The 22,576-nt window shown below is 36.2% G+C and overlaps 1 long non-coding RNA gene across 1 annotated transcript in view; it reads right to left on the bottom strand.

The window, feature by feature from the left end:
* The window catches only part of LOC147826790 (uncharacterized), a 66,251-nt gene that overhangs the window by 21,091 nt on the left and 22,584 nt on the right, over positions 1–22,576 (bottom strand). Inside the window, exon 2 of the long non-coding RNA XR_015453477.1 lies at positions 22,208–22,296. This is a non-coding gene — a long non-coding RNA (uncharacterized LOC147826790). The remainder of the gene's footprint in view (positions 1–22,207; positions 22,297–22,576) is intronic.

The following is a 22,576-nucleotide window of genomic DNA, read 5'->3' as shown; positions in this document are numbered from 1 at the left end:
GACGATATACAAGGGGTAACTTCAATCCTTTTACATTTACTTAGACATGTCCTATGACCTAGCATGTGTTCTATTTTGGAGAATGACCCATGTGCAGCCGAAAATAACGTGTATTCTGATTTTGTGGGGTGGAACACTCTGTAAACATCTATTAAGTCCATTTGTTCAAAAGCTTGGTTCAGTTCTAGAATTTTGTTGTTAATTGTCTAGATGATCTGTCTATTTGTGATAGTGGAGTATTGTGGTCCTCCACTACAATTGTATTCGTGCTTATTTGATTTTTCATGTCCATTAATATTTGCTTTGTATAGTTGGTGGTATTTTTGACCATTTAAAGACTAGATATTATGACCACGAGCATGCCTACCACTTTCACTTGGCATTATTCAGAATATAATGCTTTCTAAAAATGGTACAAATAATTTTACAAACTTATTTGCTATAGATCTTACCTATCTTAAAGTTTCAGGGCAAAATAGCTTGAAGGAATAAATGGCACCTCTTATGATTTTTTTTTTTTCAAACTCAATTAGACCAGGGTTTGTATGCAATGTCATATTTTAAATAAACCATTGGAAAATATGCATACAACTGAGGTTGTACATAATTGGCACAAGCAATAATTTATACATTATTATGCTCTATTCAACTCAGCTATTTCAAATCACTGACAACCAGCTTTGCTTCTTTATTTATAGAATTTTCCTGGAAAGGATTAGCATTTGCTGAGAAATGAAATGACTAGGTTCTAATCATGCTTCTGAGACCTCATTATGAAATCTGAGAAAATCCTCCCTGAAGAAGCTCTGTGAGATAACATTTCCATAAATGAACTCATAATGAACATCTTTAATAAGGGTGATAGGACTAAAAATAGTTATCTCATGTAAGTAGCAGGCAGTTACAGTATAAATCCTGAGCACCCATTCCATTTTTAGTTTCTACAAGGGTAATAGAAATAACAATACTAAAGTAGTAGAGCATTTCACACTGGTCTTAATTTAAAATGGCTATTTCCAGTATTTTCTATGTGTTAAAGATGACAGTAAAACTCCAGAGGAGGGACGTAAGGAAAGGTAAAGTAATTATATTTTCCCACTTCAACATTATAGTTCTTGGGTAAATTTCATACCTCGGTTTCTCTCTATTACTGAAAAACTCTATCATTCGCTTTGCTTGGGAGAATTTCCTTTAACAGTTGATGAGATTTCTCTAACTATTGTTATTTTGGCCTAAGTGAAAGGGTCAAATCTAAATAACAATGAAACTACTATATATGTGGCTTTCTTTATTTAAAAAACACATAGATACCATACCACAGGCACGAAATAAAATTTATCTTTTTCAAATTATCCTGTCCCCTGTTCAGGAGATTGAGGGCAAGGAGAGAGGGAAAGTGAAGAGGAAATAAGTAGAATTGGGCCAGGGATTTAGTTCAGCACCTGCCTTGCAAGCGCAAGGTCCTGAGTTCAATCTCTGGTACCAAAAAAAAAGAAAAAAAAGAAATAAGTAGACTAAAGATATGCCATGTACAGGAACCTAATAACTCCAGTGAATGTAAACATTATATATCATAAACATAACCTAAGATTAGTAACAACAAGAATGAAAATGGGGAAAGGGAATTTAGAGGAGGAAGGAGGGAAGAGTGAAGGAAGGGTAAAAGGAATTTTAAAAGAAACAAGCTGTATTATGTACATGTATACATTCCCGAGATGATTGTAAGCTGCATGTACTAATAAAAAATTGTTTTTTATTTTGTTTTTTAGTTGACCTGTATCTACAGTCTAGAACAAACCAGATATAGTTCTAACCATGTAAATAGTTAAATTAATTACTCAGGTATCTTAAAGACAGGAAGATTAGTGAGCATAAGTGTGGGAATGTCAAGGAACATGAAACCTGGTAACTTTAAAACTAACTGAAAGCCAAATCTCTGTTCCTGGTCCAAATCTCCTATTGAACACAAAGTTGGGATCTGTCATAAAGTTTGCCATATTAGCCCAGTAATACTCCGCCATTCATTTTATCTATTACATTGATACAGCACACACCCACACAAACACACACCTCAAACTCTGGGGTTTAACTTTGTAATAGAAGTACAGCTGTGAGCCTAACCAATGATATTTTGAAAGCCTTTTTTCACCGAATTTTAGAAACATAATGTTTTTATTACTTCACTAAAGTAAAGAAAACTCGGCTTCAGGATTCTTCTATTTCCTGCTCATCACCTGGTATTATTAATTCAGCTTTCCATGCATGTACGCGTTTTTAAAAGTTTTCATAAATACACATGATACCAAGTGTTTTGGACAGCTGTTGTTTTGAGTATGTTGAGCTTTGTGGTGTTAATAATGTAGGCATACTCTTGTCTACATCTATGCCTCCATCTGGAAAACAGATCCATGTAATTCACATCACCTTCATTGACAGGGAGTCAGCAATCCGAACAACTTTATTTATTTATTCACTGCCCTTCATTTGTTTTTTAGTGGGGGATGAGTTGCTGACAGGGTAACACTGACATATATATTTATTTATAATGGTAAGCATCCAATTTTAGTTTTAGAAAAATTGAAATATATCTGCCAAGTGTCAATTAAATATAAACCTTATAATATACAATGTAACTATACGTAAAATAACTGTGAAATATGGGGAAAATGATTTCTGGGGTAGCAAGTTTATTTCATTCTACTTATACTGTGTGTATTAATCAGCCTTTCCATTGCTGTAACACAATACTTGATATCCATATCTTAAACAAGAAGTTTAATTTGACTCACATTTGAAGGAATTCAGTCCATAGTTTGGTGGCTACACAGCAGAAATATCATGGCAGAAGAAAAATTGCTCATTTCATAGCAACCAGGAAGCAGAGAGACAAATGAGGAACCAGGGAGGCAAACAGATTCTCCAAAGGCATAGCCCCAGTGACATACCTATTCCAACAGGGCCCCACACCTAACACCACATTCAGGTATTAACTCATTAATAGATCATCCACTGAAGAGTATAACACTTTCATGATCATATCACCTTCCAAATGCCCCACCTCTGAGAACATGAGACTGTTGGGGACACTCTAGATCTAAGCTAGAACTCTTTGTTTGTAAGTCAAATCTTAAAGCACATTCTAAAAGCAACGGTTGAAGTGCATGTGCGCTCAGCAGTGCAGACTCAGCAGTGGTGACATTCTTCAAAGACTGAGAATTGACAATAGGAAAAGAACATTTGTCTTACAGTCTTCTGCACCTTCCTGTGCTCCGGTGTGATCTCAAGTCTTAGAAGCATATTCCAGGATAGTGGCTTAGTTCTCTGTTGTTTTTTATGGCAAGACATAAAATATGAATGCCACATTGAAAAACACACTTACATATGGAGATAGGGGAGGAACTTAGGGTCCTCATCCCTCAGCTTAAACTTTGTCTTTGTCAACAGACTCAAACTGGATTTGATAATCTTCATCAGAATTTTAATTAGCTGATGATTGTCTCTCATTGGCACACATATTCTCTTCAAGAGAGTTTCCTTTTCCAGTAACACCAAATCCCTTGTCAGAGCCCAACTCAGACCTTACTAAAGTAGGAGAGGCATCTGTGGTTCCATTCAGATGGAACAGAGGTGTGAAGATCTTATGGTACCTACATACCTCGGGTGAAAAAAGTATGATACTGAGATCCAAGAGTTCCCTGGATTGCAAAAGACAATAATTTGTAGTTACAAATATCTATTTTTTTTCTGAGTGGGTGGCACATTCCCAGTACTTACACAGCAGGTCTTCCTGCTTATTGGACTTTATGTCCCAAGAAGGTGTCCTGACCATACTTGATCATAAACTTTTCTCAAGATTTCAGTAAATATGTATGTATTAGAAGAGAATAGAATTTGCTTTTCCAAAACTATTTTATGATTTAACAACTGCATTTCAGATCCAATCTCCCTTTCTACCACAAACCTGTCTCTACCAGTTGCTTACTTCTTCAGCATCTACCCAACTAATCTAGGCTTTTCTTTGCTTAGCTCTAGGGCTATCTGAACTCAAGTGACTGCTGTTTAATCCTTGTTTAATCCAACTCTCATCTTACTATCTCATTAAGGAATAGATGTCAAGAGAGTAAAATAAATGAAAGGCGACTTCCCTCTTCCTCCAGTTGTTTTTGCCAAAAGGAATGGGAGAGAAAGAAGCTCAAGCCTATGCTGATGGTATGAAATGAATTTTGTCTCCCAAAAGTGCATAGGCTGAAGCCATACCTGTAAGTTTTTCAGACTGTGACTGTATTTGGACATTAAGTATGATTTAAGGATATACCAAGTGAACTTGTGTTGGTCAATGTTATACATCAATTTGGCTGGGGCATGGTACCTAGATATTTTGTCATACATTCTGAATATTTCTGTGAGGATGTTTTTGGATGACATCTACATTTAAATCAGTGAACTATGAGTAAATCACATCGCAGTCCTTAAAGTGGTAGGCCTCACCTATCTGCTGAAGGCCTAAATAGAACAAAGGACTGATGTTCCCTGAAACCAGAGGGAATTTTCCCAGCAGGAAGTTGATAGACTTAAACTGAAATGCTGGCTCCTGCCTGAGTCTCGAACTTGCCACCCCAACCTGTAGTTTTTTTAACTTGCCAGCCTCCTTTATTATGTGAACCAATTCCTTAAAATAAATGGCACACATATACACATATATCCCTCACCCCCCATGGATACTTAGGTTATATTTCTCTGAAAAAACCCTGATTAATATGTCCTGTCATATCCCATCCAGTGCTGAGTCTAGAAATGACACTTGGAAACTTTGCAAGTAAATTTTGTAGGATCTACTCTAAGTAGGTGAAGTTAGGAGTTCTGAGAATGGGGAAGCCTTCCTTTTACAGATTAGTTTTTGGCTGCTCTCCCATGCCTACATCTAGCTGAGTTTAGGTTCCATAGCTGTGTTTCTGGGAAAGGCTGAAGGGTAAATAAAGGGAGAAGACTGCACTATCACCTATTCTGTAACTTCAGATTTCCCTCAGAGAAGGGCATGGAATGTTCTTTTTTCCCACCTTTTTCCTTAGAGCTTTCTTTCAAGTCCCAGCACACCTGCATGCATTTTCTTTTCTTTTCTTTTTTTTTTTTTTTTGGTACCGGGGATCGAACTCAGGTTCTTGAGCTTGCGCAGCAGGCGGCAAAACCACTGAGCTAAATCCCCGGCCCAATGCATGCATTTTCTATTGGGAAAATTCTCAAATCTATGGACAGATTACTAAAATCAGGTAGGAGACTAATAATGCTGAGCAGTTTTTTCACTAAGATTGGACAAGATAGTAGAGAGAATTCCTCTTTAATACCAAGATAAATATTACAACTTATGTTCTATATACTGGTAGTTTAAAAAAAGCTGTTATAGACATTGTCAAGTAGATATGTGTTGGGCTTTTTCAAGAGATATTTAAACTTTTTAAATCTTCTATTACTTTGTGTTTTTCTTTCAGCCTTGAATTGTGTCCTCTTTGCTATAAATATTATTATAATATGGTTTATGATGCATTAGAACAAATATTCTAGTTTTTTAGCCAAGTATATATTTGTGTATAGATTTGTATGGATTAAACATACAACTTCTCAAATGCTGAAATATATACATATTGAAAATTATTATAAGAATTACAACAAATACACAACAAATCCTTGACATATTACTCCCACATGCAGCATTCTGCTATATCATTCACCTCATCTTGTCCCAAGTGAGAACAAACCAATTGCCCTGAGGTTTTGTTGCATTCATTTTGCAACTGAAGGGGAAAAATACTGTATATGCCAGTTAATCATCCCAGATGTAAGCACCAGCTGGACTCCCTGCTTTGTTTATGAGTAAATTTTACTTCAGGTAAACACTGTAATTCTGGCAGAAAATTCTGCCTGATGGATATGAATCCTGTCATTTATGTATTCATTATTTTCCTAAAAACATTTACATTTGTACAGAAAAGAATGCTAAATTAGAGGAAAGGAAACTTGAATTCTTGTCTTGGCTCTCCAACTGTTACTTGGGCAACTTAATTAGCCTTAGTTTCCACATCTGTAAATTGGGATAGTATTATTTGCTCTATGGGGTTGCTGTGAAAATTAGCAGAAATAATTTTGCAGCACATGAATGTTGCTTTCATTGAGTTAATTATTGTATAACCAATTCTCTTCTGTAAAGAAAGTAATTTTACTATCTGCTTTATCTTTTAAACTATGAAGAAAAATATAATAACCACCACAAATACCTTTAGGGGTATCTTTAGTGGGGAATGCAAATGTAAGTATGGTAGTGTGTGTATGTGTGTGTGTGTGTGTGTGTGTTTCATTCCACATGCATAAACATTCTGCGCTGAATCCATTAGTCTTAGTTCTAGCTGAACCCTGTCAAGCAGCAAAACTGGTATTTGCTTCTTCCCATGTGCCTGACCTAGTTTTCAAGCCCAGTTCTAATCAACAAGAAAAACGCGAGTCGAAATGTTTCAGAAATGGTTGACATATAGTCAACTCATTGTTCTCCCTGGAAATTAATGAGTAACCACCCACCAGTTAATATCTTGTTTCAACCCGACAGACAGAATCCATGGAAAAAGCTAGCCAGCTGGAAGCAGCCCTCCACTGAGCAGAGAGAGTGAGTCATTAATTCATTTTCTTAGGTTTGGGCAGCTGGAGTACAATTCACAGAATTAAATAAGTGAAAGGTTAGATCTGTTAGGACAGCGAGCTAGGGATGAAAGAACTGAAATTGTTTTTGCTTTTCATTTTTTTCTCTTAGAAATGAAAAAAAAGTTAATAAACAAATCTCAACCATATAAAATTTATCCATTCATAAAATTAAGGTCCTGTTTCATTTGGTACAGGCACATTAAAGCTAAAGAGAGCTCTAGGCCAGATTCCTCTGTGCATGCTTAGGGCTACCCGAGTAATATATGTATCAAATTCCGTCTTCTTAGATTCTTTTTTTTTTTTTTTTTTTTTTTGTGCCAGGGATCTAACTCGGGACCTTGCGCTTGCGAAACAGGAGCGGGAACCACTGAGCTAAATCCCCAGGCCGTCTTCTTAGATTCTTATTTGTTTCTTACTTGGGAGTATTTTTTGTTACTGTTGTTTTTCTTCATTGGTAAGTATGGAAAAGGACAAGAAGAACATCACTAAGTCTCTTCCTACATGAACAATTTCCATCCATATGGGTCTAATGACTGCCAGTGAGTAGGAAGACCTCCATTTTTGTTTCTATTGGCTTCTCTGATGGAGCTCAGGGGAATTCAGCTCCCAGGAGGGAGGAGCTGGTCTTATAGCCACAGCCCTCATAGAGCTCTCACCCTGCCCCTCATTCAACTTACTGTAGTTATAGACCAAGCTGCTTATCATTTTTATAGAGAAACCTGAGCATTTAGATTTGTTTTTGTCAAAAACTCCTTTAAGTATATTCACTTCATCTAGAAAATAGCATCTGTATCTGGCCTCTCAAAGTTAATATCAGAGGTCTCAAATTTAATGTAAAATTACTTTTTAAAAGCTATTTTATAGACTGTTTTGTCAGTTCTTATACTTTTATATTACTAGGTTTATTTTTATATCATGAGCAGTACACAGTCAATGTAAAAATTCATAATGCCTGAATACACATAGAAAAAAAAACTACCCATGGCTATATGACTCATACATTTATCCTATATTTACTGCACCTACTATGTGCTAGGGACAGTAAATACAAGTAGGGTTGTCTATCTGTGGTCCTCCTGTAGGGTAGCTTCAGAAATACAGAAAAGTTATAACAGTATGTATACTTGTAGTAGTCAGAAATTTTTTTTTAAAAAGATAGTTTATTTATTAATATAAACTACAATAACATTATGAGAAGACTGTTAAAATAGAGTCAAAGCCTAGATTCTAGATTTTACTGGCTAAGCTAGAACAAACTACTAACTTTCTTTTTACCATTTAGTATCTTCTATATTAATGTGTTATGAATTTTATTATTAGTTACAAATATAAGCAGTTCTTTCAAGTCAGTTATTCAAATGGTACCCAAGTTTATGGTTTTTGAAATGAATATTAAGGTAATAATTTGGCATAAAATACGGTTAGACTTATCTTCCACTTGGCTGTTCCTTGAAATATTTGACTTAATTTTAACATGATTTAATTTTATCCTAACACTGTTATTGACAAGCAAACAAAAATAGACAAAAGCATTTAACTGGAACTATTTAAAAGATTGTCACTGAGTCCTCTCAGAATTATTTCCTTTTTGGTATTTAACAACAAACTTTTGCCCTGTAAGAATATTAAGCCCATGCTATCATGAAATCAACCAATAACAAATGCTGGCGGGGCTGTGAGGAAAGAGGAACCCTGCTCCACTGCTAGTGGGAGTGTAGACTGGTGCAACCACTGTGGAAATCAGGATGGAGATACCTCAAAGATCTAGGACTGGGAGTCCCATTTGACCCAACTATTCCACTACTGGGGATCTTCCCCAAAGAATTAAAAGAATCATACCACAGTGATATATGTGCACCCATGTTCATAGCAGCACAGTTTGTGATAGCTAAAACTTGGAAGAAGCCCAAATGCCCATCGACTGGAGACTGGATAAAGAAAATGTGTTTTTTTAATAAAATAGAGTACTACTCAGCCATAAAAAATGAGAAATTAGAGACATTTATAGCTAAATGGATGCACATTGAGGTGATACTCTTAAGTGAAATAAATAAGACACACATGTATAAATACCGAATAGTTTCTCTGGTATGAGAAACTGAAAGTGTAAATGAGGACTAAAACATATAATAAGTAATATGAAATAGGAAGAAAAGGAGCAGAGGGGAAGGAAGTGGGAGGGCTAGGGGAAAGGATAGAAGGGAATGGAATTAATATGAGAAAATGGAAAAATAGGAACAAAATCTTTGTAAATAGGGAGGAATGGAGGGGTTGAAGGGAGGGCTGGGCAAGGGTGAAAAATAAGAACCAAGAGAGACTATGGAAAGGTGCAAATTTCCAATGATGAATGTCATTATATTGTATACCTAAAATGTACCAATGATTAGAATGAATAATCGATAATGCAAAATAGGAAGAAAAGGTCCAAAGGGGTAGGAGTAGTGGGAGGGGCAGGGGAAAGGAAAGAAGGGAAAGGAAAAATGATGAGAAATGGAAACAATGGAAATAAAGTCTTTGTAAATAGGGAAGGGTGGAGGGGGTGAAGGGAGGGCTAGGAATGGGGAAAAAATAAGAATCAAGATGCATCATGTAAAGGTACAATTCCCAATGAGAAATGTAATTGTGTTGTATAACTAAAATGTACCAATAAAAGAATTTAACAACAAAAAAAAGAATGTTAAGCCCAAATTTAGTTTGCTTGTGTACATGACATATGTCCACACAAAGTCACAAAGTCAAAACCAAACCAAATATGGTCAATTAAATCAAGGACTAAGTGGAGGCACTTCATTTCTTATCAGTACTGCAAACTCTTCAGGGCCTTGAATATTCCCCAAACCAGCATTATTCCTAAAAGGTCAGGAGGAACAAAACATATCACTCTGGATCACATTAATGACAAACATCACCTGACTCTTTAAAGGAACTCTTAATTCATTTGGGGGGGCGGATATAGTTTGGATATGGTTTGTCCACCAAGTGTTCATGTGCTAGAAACTTCTTGTTTGATGGTTGGGAGGTGCTGGCATTAGAACCTTTGAGGCAGGTCAGGAGAACCGGGTGGGTATTGCCTTAGGACTGATGCAGTTCTCCTGGGGTCTTGGTTAGTTCTCTCAAGAGAGTTCATGTAAAAGATTGAGCATGGCTTTCCCTGGTTGCCTGGGCTTCCTGCTTACCATGTAATTCCTCTCACATATGTTCTCACTATGATGCCATTTGTCATGGTGTGACACAGACAGGGAAGTCCTTGACAGTGTCCCACCATGTTCTTCAGAATTCCAACCTCCAAAGCTGTGAGCTAAATAAACTTCTTTATAAAGTACCCAGTCTCAAGTATTTGGATATAGCAATGAAAGATGGACTTTAAAGGAAAGGGGACATAATATTAACTTTCTGCAGGATCACCCTATCTATTAATATTTGTAAAATGTGTCAATCTCTATTATTTTTTAAAAATTTTACTTGTTGTAAACACTCAAGTAGTGTTATAAATAGGATTTCCAATGTACCCTTTCTCCTGAGACAGATCTGATTTATTCTGTTACTCTAGTATACTTATTAATAAATTCTTGGTTTACATGAACACTATGGCCAGGCAGAGAGTTTATAAGCCTATTTGGGGGTGGGGGCATAGTAGCTTCCAATAAATGTTTAAGGTTGTATTTATAGAATATCAGTTGCTATTGTTAGTAAGCTACACTTGGTGATTCATTTGACTTACTCCCAACCATCCCACAAGGGAGCTCCTATTATCACTCCTATTTTACAATAGATAAACTGAGGCAATTTCCACAAAAGCACACAGTAGGAGGGAGTAGGCCATGTGAAGGTAAGTGCCTTATTTTAGCTACTATAAATGTTTCAAATGTTTTTAAAATTAAACTTGTTAGGTCTCTTGATTAGTCATATTTATCAGAAAAGATCATCAATAGTTTGCTAATAGTCAATTATTTCTTCAGAAATACTACTGAGCATTTTGACGAAATAATGAATGAAATTTATAACATACATTCCTCTCTCCTCATTATCATTTTTTCATGAGACTAAATGGCCTAAATTACCTTTAATTAGCAATAAATAGGACAAAAGAAACTAATATTGCTAATGACCAAATGGATAATAAACATAGTTCCTACATGCATTCACTCTGACCAACATGCATTGGCCTGTGTATCTTGAGCAACAAGGTAAAGACTCTGATGCCCTCTGGAATACCTTTCCATTCACAAAAGGATAAAAAGAAAATCCATACAACTTATATCAGACCACTTTACTAAAACTAAATCCTTTGTCTTCTACTTGAAATATTATGGATTGTTGTTTGAATGTAGATTTAGACATTACACATAAGATTTGAGCTTCTATAATTCTTGACTTAATTATCTGACTTTTTGCTAACAGGTTTGAAGAATATGGAAACTTATTGGGATATCTTACAGAAATACAAGGTGACAGCTGGAAGGAGACAAGAAATCCTCAAAAGTAGATGTAGCAACATGTAATCACTGCAGTGAAGAATGTCCACTTCTGTTTAGGACACTAAGTGGCTACCAAAGAATGTAATTAAACTATACTCAGCTGGGGATTTAGCTCAGTGGTTCTGCCACCTGCCTCAAAAGCACAAGGTCCTGAGTTCAATCCCAGGTACCAAAAAAAAAACAAAAAAAAAACCCAAAACCAAACTATACTCAGCATCTAGGGCACAGTATAATATACCTTAGAAAAATTACATTAATAACTGTGAAATTATTAACTACTATTATTAACCATGAAACTTGAGTGGCTGCAGTTAAGAATCTTGGTTGCCTTAGCTAATTTTCTGGAGGATGCCTTTCTCTCCTGAGATTTATGCAGTACTGTAAACTTTTTGTTAGTAATATTTGAATCTAATGATTCATTCACCCTAGTTCCGAATAAAATTTACTAAAGTATGCACAACAGTATGTAAAAATTTGAAAAATAAAATAGATAGGATATGAAAAAGGAAAAAGCTTCCTAATCTATGACTGCCTGCATAGTGCTAAAATTCGAAATGAAAAATTTAAATTTAAATTACCTAAATGCATTATTTACTAAACATAAAACAACAGTGTATTTGAAACATCTGGATCGTCATTCAGTGAACATCTGACATCTATCCTTATGTGTGGAATTGCATAGATGCAGCCTAAATGACTGCCAGGAAATGCTTAGATATGTTTTCTCAGGAGGACAGCTACAGCTTTCTGTCTCAAATTTCCCTTCTGTGAAACAAGAATGACATTCAGCACATCGCCTGCAGTTTAGACACTCAGGCTTTCAAAAACAGAGACACAGAAAAACAGCATTTATGTCTGAATGCCATGGTAAAGAATTAATGTTCCCAAGGAGAGCTGGATAAAATTCTGCTTTTTAAGGATGAAGTCTGCTACTGAGATATCTGCCAAGACTTTTCCATTTTTATTCCCTTGCTCTATTTTCTACACCCAAGCTTAGTAATCCTCAGTATATTTTGGCACAGCCTAAGCTTTCTCCTCAGTTCTAACTTCCCCTCATTAACTTGAAATGAAATTCTATGAAGTCCTGTGCAGAAAAATTACAGGGCCAAATGGAATGGTTGCATTAGCTGTCTTTTGCCTCAAGCTTCTGCTTAATGCTCTAACGACAAGATAGGGAATGACGTGGGACAGCCAAGGGTAGGAATGGAAAAAATAGATGCTAAATAGATGCATATGTCGCCTCATGGAATATCTGCAAGGAATAGAAACCAGAACCTCCTTGGTTTTAATTTCCCTACACATCTGATTTCCTAAAAATAACCTCAGGCTATCTCTTGGACCAAATTCTTTTCCCAGACCTGATGTCAGACACCACATTTAGGACAATAGCTACTTTGGGAAGATTTCATCTGTTCATTCAAAATTTCTCTTCACACAGCAACAGATGTTAGTAATAGAAATGAACAAGAGCCAACCAAAAAACTTTAGCAAAAGTCTTGAAATTACAGTAAGTGAAGGGAACAAACAGAGCTATGTAGACACTGTGGTGATTACTGTCATCAGTGGCGACACGCAGGAACTTATTTTTCAGACATTAATACAGTTTAAAATTTTTTCTTGTGTTTCACTAAGCCAGCAGGGCCTTAAGAAATTGAAATTTGAACTCACTTTAAAATAAATCTCCATATTATCAATTATATTATTTTCCACTTTACTTAGATGTGTTACTAGTTTAAGTCAGGAGAGGTGTCGGAAACTGGAGTTAAGTATTCTGATCATTGTTAGTAAATCATTCTAGTGTAGGGGCTTAAAGGTATTTCAAGAAATCTACTTTACAATCCAGAGTGGATGTATAATAGAATACTGAAAACATGTCTTTCCTTTAATTAGGGGCACAGGCTGACAAAGGATGCTTGTAGAGATATGGGAGTGGGGGTGGGTAATTGGGTTGACATCAACCTCCATTACTGCCAGACCAGTTAAAACTTTATTTTCACAGAAGAAATTAAAAAGATATAGACTTCAGAAGGAACAGAATGATATAGGACCTGACAAAGGGCCTCTTTTCCATTTATTTATCACAAAATTTTTTGTTTTGTTTTGTTGTTTTTGTTTAGCTTGAGTGGTTCTCTGGTGTTCTGCATTTTGGTAATTCTATAACGAAAAGTGTTTACTCATGATGAAATCTGAAAGATTGTTTTTTTTGGAGGGGTTAAACATGCCCCACTAAAGATTACTTTTTGGTAAAAAGCTGTATTATTCTCACTGTTTAACTGCCAGGGTGAATTCTGAATATGTAGTGCAACTTTTTTTATGAGAAAAGAAGACATAGGAAGCTAGAAAAGAAATGACTCTTCCCATTCTCTTTATTTTACCCTCCAAAAACCTTAGATTAATATGCAAATATTCTTAAAGACCCTTTGTGATATCACCTAACCCAGTGACTTGTGCATCCCTGAAATTTAAAATTGCTGCCATTTATTGAGGATTCACATTATAATGAATGCTCTAACTGTATCACCCAAGCCACTTCAGAGAGTTTAAATAACTTTCCCCAGGTTTTAAACAGATCTGAGCTTCCAAACTGTTTACTAGACTCCAAAGTTTGCATTCAATCATTGTAACATATGATTTTCTAAATCACTGTAACACCTGTTCAAGAATCTTTTAACTTATTTTTTAAGAGTAGTTAACATAACAGAAAACCATAGTGTGAATTCCAAACTCCACTACCTGCACTTCATCGACACTCAAGGAACACTAGCAAAGCTATTTTCCAAAGTGACTTAAACTGCTGAGTGAATGACACAGAGGAAGAAACCTAGCTAATCTGTAAACAAATCTGTAGGATCAAACAATACTCTTTTTAAAAATTAATTTTATTGGTACATTTTAGGTATACAATATAATGACATTCATCATTGGAAATTTGCACCTTTACATAATCTCTCTTGATTCTTATTTTTTCCCCATTCCCCTGCCTTCCCATCAACCCCTCATCTGTCCCTATTTACAGTGTTTCCATTTTTTCATTTTCTCATATTAATTCCATTCCCTTCTTTCCTTTCACCTACCCCTCCCACTTCCCCTTCCTCTTTGCCCCTTTTCTATTTCACATTATCTATTATACCTTTTAGTCCTGATTTGAACTTTTAGTTTCTCACGCCAGAGAAACTATTCAGTATTTACACGTGTGTCCTATTTACTTCACTTAAGAATATCGCCTCAATGTGCATTCATTTAGCTATAAATGTCTCTAATTTCTCATTTTTTATGGCTGAGTAGTACTCCATTTTATAAAAAAAAATTTTCTTTATCCAGTCTCCAGCTGATGGGCAATTGGGCTGTTTCCAAGCTTTATCTATTACAAACTATGCTGCTATGAAGATGAGTGCACATATTTTGCTGTGGTATGATTCTTCTAATTCTTTTGGAAAGATACCCAGTAGGGGAATAGCTAGGTCATATGGGATCTCTAGTCCTAGTTCTATGAGGTATCTCCATACTGATTTCCACTGTGGTTGCACCAGTCTGTGCTCCCACCAATAATGGAGAAGGGTTTCTTTCTCCACACACCCTCACCAGCATTTGTTATTGGTAGATTTCATGATAGTAGCCATTCTTTGTGGGGTGAGGTGGAATCACAGAGTTGTTTTCATTTGCATCTCTCAGATAACCAGTGATGTTGAACATTGTTTCATATGTTTATTTCTGCTTTTACTTCTTTGTCTAAGAAATGTCTGTTCATTTCAGATGCCCATTTTTGAATTGGATCTTTGAATTAAGGGGGTCTGATATTTTTCAGTTCTTCATATATTCTAGATAGTAGTCCTTTGTCTAAGGTACAGCTGCTTAAGTTTTTTCCCACATTATAGGTTGTCTCTTAGCTCTGTTGGTGGTTTCCCTTGCAGTGCACAAGCTTTTTAATAAGATGAGATCCCAGTTGTTGATTCTTTGTGCTAGTTCCCATGCTACTGAGGTTTTGTTCATAAAGTCTTTTCCTATGCCAATGTCTTCAAGACTTAACTTATCTTCCAGCAAGTTTAGTGTTTCTGGCTTAATATTTAGATCTTTAATCCACTTCGATCTTAGTTTAGTGCATGGTGATAGATATGGGTCTAGTTTTAATCTCTGGCAGGTTAAAATCCAGTTTTTCCAACACCATTTATTAAACAGGCTATCTTTCCTCCAGTGAGGGTGGTTGGCTCCTTTGTCAAAAATGAGGTGGCTGAGTATGTCTGGAGTTGTTTATGCATCTCCTAATCTATTCCACTGATCCTCAGGTCTGTTTCTTTGCCAGTACCATGCTGTTTTTATCACAGTAGCTTTGTAGTATAGTTTCATATTGGGGATTGTGATACCCCTTGCCCTGTCTCTGTTGCCTAGAATTGCTTTTGCTATTCTAGGTCTCTTCTGATTCCAAAAGAATTTCTGGATTGTTTTCTCTAGTTCTGTGAGGTATATTGTTGGAATTTCTATCAGCATTGCATTACATCTATATAGTAGTTTTAGAAGTATAGCCATTTTCACTATATTGATTCTTCCTACCCAGTAACAAGGGATGTCTTTCCATTTTCTTATATCCTCTTCAATCTCTTTTTTCAGAGTGCTGTAGTTTTCAATGTAGAGGTCTTTTGCTTCCTTTGTTAGACTGATTCCTAGATTTTTCATTTTTTTGGATGCTATTATAAAAGGAATTGTTTCCCTAACTTCTCTCTCAGTGAGTCTGTTATTTGTGTATAAGAAGGTTATTGCTTTTTGAGTGCTGACCTTGTATCCAGCTACTCTACTGAATCTGTCAATTAAGTCTAGAAGTCTTTTGGTGGAGCTTTTTGGGTCTTCTATGTAAAGTATCATATCATAAGCAAATAATGACAGTTTAATTCCTTCCTTTCCTATCTTTATTCCTTTTATTTCTTTCTCGTTTCTAATTGGTATGGGTAATGTTTCTAGAACTATATTGAACAGGAGTGGTGATAGTGGGTGTCCTTGTCTTGTTCCTGATTTTAGCGTGAAAGATTTCAGTTTTTGACCATTTAGTATGATGTTGGTTGTTGGTTTTTCATAGATAGCCTTAATCAGGTTGAGAAAAAGGCCTTCTATTCCAATTTTCTATAGGGTTTTTATCATGAATGGGTGTTGGATTTTGTCAAATGCTTTTTTTGCATGTATTGAGAAGATCATATGGTTTTCGTCCTTGGGTCTGTTAATATAGTGTATTACATGTATTGATTTACATATATTGAACCATGCTTGTATCCCTGGGATAAATCCGACTTGGTCAGCATGTGTGATCTGCTTGATGACCCTCTGTATTCTGTTTGCCAGTATCTTGTTGAGGACTTTTGCATCTATGTTCATTAGGGGGATTGTATTATACTTCTGTTTTTTGGTTGGATCTTTCTCTGCTTTTGGAATCAAGGTGATGCTTGTTTCCAGGAATGAATTTGGGAGTATTGCTTCCCTATCAATTTCATTGATGAACTTAAAGAGTAATGGTGATAGTTCTTTAAATGTCTTGCAGAATTCAGCAGTAAAGCTTTTCTTTGTTGCTAAATTTTTTATTACATTTTCAATTTCACTCATTGTAATTTGGGTGTTTAGAATTTCTATATCTTCTTCATTTAACTTTGGCATTTCTTATGTATCTAGGAATCTGTCCATTTCTTCTGTGTGTTCCATTTTTTAGAGTACGGGTTCTCAAAGTAGGTATTGATGATCCTCTGGATTTCTGCTGGGTCTGTTGTGACTTCACCTTTTTCATTCCTATTTCCATGGATTTGAGGCTTTTCTTTCCTTTTTTGATGAGGTTGGCTAAAGGTTTATCGATTTTATTTATTCTTTTAGAAACAGCAACTCTTATTCATTGATTTTTTTTTTGTATCATTCTCTTAGTCTCCATTGCATTGACTTCTGCTCTGATCTTTATAATTTCCTCTCTTGTACAAGCTTTGGTTTTGTGCAAGGGAGGAGCTTTTTCTAGGAGCTTGAGGTTCAGCATTAGGTTATTTGAGCTCTCTGTTTTCCTAATATGGGCATTCTCTGCTATGAATCTCCCTCGTAGAACTGATTTCATTGTGTCCCATAGATTCCTGTATGTTGTACTGGCATTATCATTTACTTCTAGAAACTTTCTAATTTCTTCTTTAATTTCCTCTGTGACCAACTGGTTGTTCATGAAAGTGTTATTTAATTTCCATGTTTTTGTCAGGGTTTTAAAGTTTCTTATGCTATTGATCTCCAAGTTTATTGCTCTATGGTCTGATAATATAAAGGAGGTAACTTCAATTCTTTTACATTTACTTAAGCATGTCCTATGAGCTAGCATGTGGTCTATTTTAGAGAATGACCCAAGTGCAGCCAAAAAGAATATGTATTCTGATTTTGTGGGGTGGAACACTCTGTAAACATCTATTAACTCCATTTGTTCAATAGCTTGGTTGAATTCTAGAATTTTGTTGTTAATTTTTTGTCTAGATGATCTGTCTATTTTTGATAGTGGGGTATTGAGGTCTCCCACAACAATTGTATTAGTGCTTATTTAGTTTTTCATATTCATTAATATTTGTTCTGTATAGTTGGGGGCATTTGTATTTGGTGCATATATATTTAGGATTGTCATCTCTTCCTCTTGGGTTGTTCCCTTCACAAAGATATAGTGACCATTTTTGTCTCTCTTAATTGGTTTTGGTTTGAAATCTGCTTTGCCTGCAAATAAGATTGCTACCCCTGCTTTTTTCTGGGTTCATGTCACGTGGGGAACTGTTTTCCATCCTTTTGCTTTCAGTCTGTGAATTTGTTTTTTAGTTAGGTGTGTTTCTTGTATACAGCATATTGTTGAATTTTGCTTCTTAATCCATTCTGTGAGTCTATTTCTTTTGATTAGTGATTTGAGGCCATTAACATTGATGGTTATAATTGATAAATATTGACTCATCCTTGTCATGATGTTTTACTATTGTTGGTTCTTCTATTTTTTATTTCTCCCGCTTTCCTTTAGTTTCTTGCCTTGCCTGGTAGCTTCACTCTGTTGAGCTTCATGGAATTGTGACCTACATTTCCTTTTTCTAGGATATTGTTTAGAATTGTTTGCAGTGCTGGTTTGATGTTCATGAAATGTCTCAGGTGCTCTGTGTCGTGGAAGTATCTAATTTTCCCATCAATTTTGAAAGAAAGATAATTTTGTAGGATACAACAGTGTAGATAGAAAGTTATTTTCTTTTAGGGCTTGAAATACTTCACTCCGGGCTCTCCTTGACTTGAGGGTTTGTGTTGAGAAGTCTGCTGTGATTCTGATGGGCTTTCCATTGTAGATGATTTGTTTCTTTTCTCTAACTGCTTGTAGGACTTTGTTCTTCTGTTGGGTTTCTAGGATCTTGACTATTATATGTCTAGGTGTAGATTTTTTTGATCATGGCTAGTTGGAGTTCTATATGCCTCACTTATCTGTATGTCCAATTCTCTACCTCTGTCTGGGAAGTTTTCTACTATTACTTCTGTGAACAGCTTTTTTTATGTCAATTGTACTTTGTCATGCTTTTTCATGGACTTGTATCAGTTTTAAGTTATTCTTCTTTGCATCATCTACCAGCTGCTGGATTGATTTCTTGTGGTCCCTTACTATTTATATGAAATCACTGTTTTCATAGTCACTAACTGAAATCCTGTCTTCTATATCTGATATTCTATCTTTACATTCTCTCAATCTGCTGTGAATACTTTCAATGGAGTTTTTAATCTCCTGGATATCTGTTTGAATCTGTTTCATGGATTCCATTTCTTTCTTATGCTGGGTATTCATGGCTTCCAGCATGGTTTTGAACTCATCTATTTTTTTTTATCTGTTTCTGTTCTAGAGCCTCTAATCATGTCTTTCACTCTGCTCATCATCTCTGTAGTTATCTGGGAAATTATTTCTGTTTTAAATTTTTCTAGAGCCTCATTCATCTGTTTTCTTACTTCCTGTGCTATCAGTTCAGGGTGTCCAGGTGGTTGATTATCAGACTTTTCCTCGTTTCCCCCAGAATATGCCTTTGGTGGGGTGGAATTCTGGGTTTGTGCCTTGCTTAAATGTCTTCTCATTTTTGTTTTTGGTACTGTCTTTGGTTTAATTCCTGGGTTGATACTTCAAAATTGCTTATTGTAAGTAAATTTTGTTGTTTGTAGTTAGAACCCTTATGGAATGACTACTTCTCAGACATGTCTTCCAGATATAGCTGGTCTTTAGGTTTTGAATCTCTGATGACTCTGAGGCTATCTCATTTTCTTTGTACCAAGAAGAACAACTGATTAGATCAATCACAACACCTTAGCCCAAGTGATACAATCAGCAACACCATAGCATCAAGCACAGCATAGAAAATGACAACTTGTGGTAGTTATTAATCTGTCACTTTTAACTGTGTGCATTAAATCAAAATCGAGGACCAGCCCAACATATAGTTATAGTGAATAAACTCTACCATATAGCAATTTTACTCTTTGGGGTGGGGAGTTAGAAGGAGTTGGGGAGGGAGGGATAGATAGGTAGAAAAATAGGGAAAGGTTAGCAATGAGGCCAGAGGGCACCAGAAGATCACGCAAACTCTAAGAAACTGTTGAAGACAAGAAGAAAAGGTGGAATGAAAGAACAAAGATGAGAACAGAACAACCTAACAGCAATAGGGAGGCTACACACTGTATTTACTTTCCTTTAAAACTAATGACAATCGAAAGAAGGAAAAAGAGCAGAAAAAGAAAATAAAGAAGAAATTTGAATTAGGGCCAGAACAGGAACAAAAAGGGAGATGAAGAACAATGTGGCACAGTGACACAAGAGTCTGAGAGATTGAAAGAAAAAAGAAAAGAAGAAAAAATAAAAATTTAAAAAGAGTAGAAAAATTAAAATTAAAAACAAGAGCAAAAAGAAATAATTTTGAAAATAACAAATAAGAAATAAAAATGAAGGGCCTCCTTCAGGGTATGTCTCTGTTGTCACAATAGACAATGTGGCCAGCACTGTGCAGATATAAGTCAATGAGTCTCAGCAAGCCAGTCGCAGACCCATGAGATTCAGGCAGATTTCTGGCTGCAGGTCCCAAGTTGCGCTCCCTGTCCTCCTGTAGGGTTGAACTCTGGAAGGTTCTACTGCAGGTTCCAGCTGCCCTTCCCCTGAAGATAGTCCAGGTTTTGAGGGGAGGTGATTGTCCCTCCAACTCCAAGTACAGTGGTCTGGTGAGCCTTTATTGCAGAGATTCTCTTCAGTTTTCCAGTGGGCTTCAATTTTCATCAGGGAGCCTAAGAGAGGCCCTCTTTCTGTTGTTCACTTCTGCTATATCTTCTGGAACTCAGGACAATGGCCTTTATGGCCCTCTGTGCCTCTGTAGTGTAGAAGCAGGTACCCGCACATCCAGGAGGCCAGAGGTGTGTGTGTGGGGGTGCTGAAGGAGCCCATGCAGCTAAGCTGGTTACTGGCAGGTGGGGTGCCGGCGGGACAGACCCCTGCTCCATTTGGCCGAGGTCCTCACTATGCGCTTGCTGGTCCTTATAGTGAATTCTTTTAATTTTATGTGGCCTTGATTTTCATTTTGTGTTTGGCTATATAATTTAGATTACAAGTTCCCATTTTCATTTCTCTAGTGGAAGCGAGAGATCCCTAGCTCCAAACCCTCACGCCTAACCTTAGGGTCAGCCATATTTCAAGATAGCAGCTCCTCATCAGAAAGTTTTCAGGTCAGTTTGTTTCAAATTTTCAACCTGCTTACTTAATATCTTAATTGTTACCCTTTTTCTATGATGCTTATGCTCCCATCTGGGCCTTAACACAGGCAAGTATCCTAGATCCATGATCTCTCTGTCCATGTTCCCTGACCCCTCTGAGACTGGCATCTGGGCATGTCATACACCCCTAGGGTCTGTAAGCAATACAATATTTATTTCCAGCATGTATCTCTCCTAATCACGTAAGGGGTACTTTGTATCTTAAAGATCCCAAAACATGATCTAATGGCTCTTCATAACTTTGTTGAAGTTATGAAGGCTTTTGAGTGCAATTTTCCTTAGCTGAGTGTTTCTTTTATTATAAGATTATTTGTATACTTGTAACACAGATGAATAAAGACTCAATTACTGCCAGATGGATCATACATCCTGGTTTTCCCAAGACACTTCTGTTTCAAGTGTTATGTGTCAGGATAATTGTTCAGGTCACCTCACCCCTTTCATTCACACAAGTTTGAACAATATATTATGTTGTTCAGTTACCCATTATATATGACCAGTAATGTGAATACTTACATCAAGCATTGGTCACACTAACAATGTAAATATTTTTATTTCACTAAGAATTTCACTAAGAATTTTTATTTCACTAAGAATATTTTTATTTCACTAAGTATCATTTTGAATGGGGCTTATTCAAGATGGGTTAGTTGCATTGTTGCAGCTGTTTTTTCCTAGAACATCCTTTCTGTGTTCTATGTCATTGTTTCCAACTTTAGGGGTACTTGGTGAACTTGATAAAATTCCATTTGCATCTCTGATAATCTTAATCAAGAGAAAACAAAGTTTAAACATTGCAAATCAACCTAAAGATGGTCAGTTTTTGTGCTTCCCCTATCCTGAATTACATTTGTAAGAAACATTAGTCTGAGAACTGAAGATAATTAAAGAACACTTACATCTTTTTAGCTGCCTATACAAAAACGTCCAAAGTCATAGCTTTTTCACCTTCTTTTACACATAGTACTTTCCTCCAGATGTTCAATAAAGAAAAGATCGCCCTCAAAGGATTTGACTTTAACTTCATGTACAGTGTCAAAATTAGAGCAATTTCAACCCCCTAGGGCTGCCAAAAGAGAATACCATTGCAATCAGGGATTTTTCATTAAAGGCATTATCAAATGACAGAACTAATACAAATTGCTCTTGTGTGAGGTATGAGGCAGAACCAGCATAAAGGACTTCTATAGTTCACTTAATGGAACCTAAAGAATGACTTGAAGGAATAATTTAGGACACACAGTTAAAATATAAGAAAAGAAAGACTACCACTGAGTCGGTACCTTCCAAACTTGGGAGGAAACACCAAGCTCATTTCTTGAATAGCACATGATGACATGTTTGTGAAATGAATGGGATTTTTCTTCTTTGGCTATGGTAGAGAAACATAGATACTTTAGAGAACTGTAGGAGGAAGGCACTCTTCTCCATAGGATGAATTCTTAAACACTTTACAAAGAGCCCACACCAATCCCAGCAATAGCCATTTGTTAAACTTTTCATGAGGCTGTCACATTGCTCACAGCAGCAAAGCCTCCAGCAGCTCTGTACAGATAATGCTAGACATTTGTATAAAGTTACACAAAACCAGTTCCCTCAAATTGGAGGTCTAAAGAAACATTTTTTGACATGGTTTCCAAAACTCAGAAGAT

This window comes from Heterocephalus glaber, unplaced genomic scaffold (assembly GCF_053883595.1).
Source record: "Heterocephalus glaber isolate CG9 unplaced genomic scaffold, H.glaber_assembly_v1.0 deba00001461, whole genome shotgun sequence".
Lineage (NCBI taxonomy): Eukaryota > Metazoa > Chordata > Mammalia > Rodentia > Bathyergidae > Heterocephalus > Heterocephalus glaber.
Note: the sequence above shows the minus strand (reverse complement) of the source record. Positions and strands in the feature narration are given on the sequence as shown.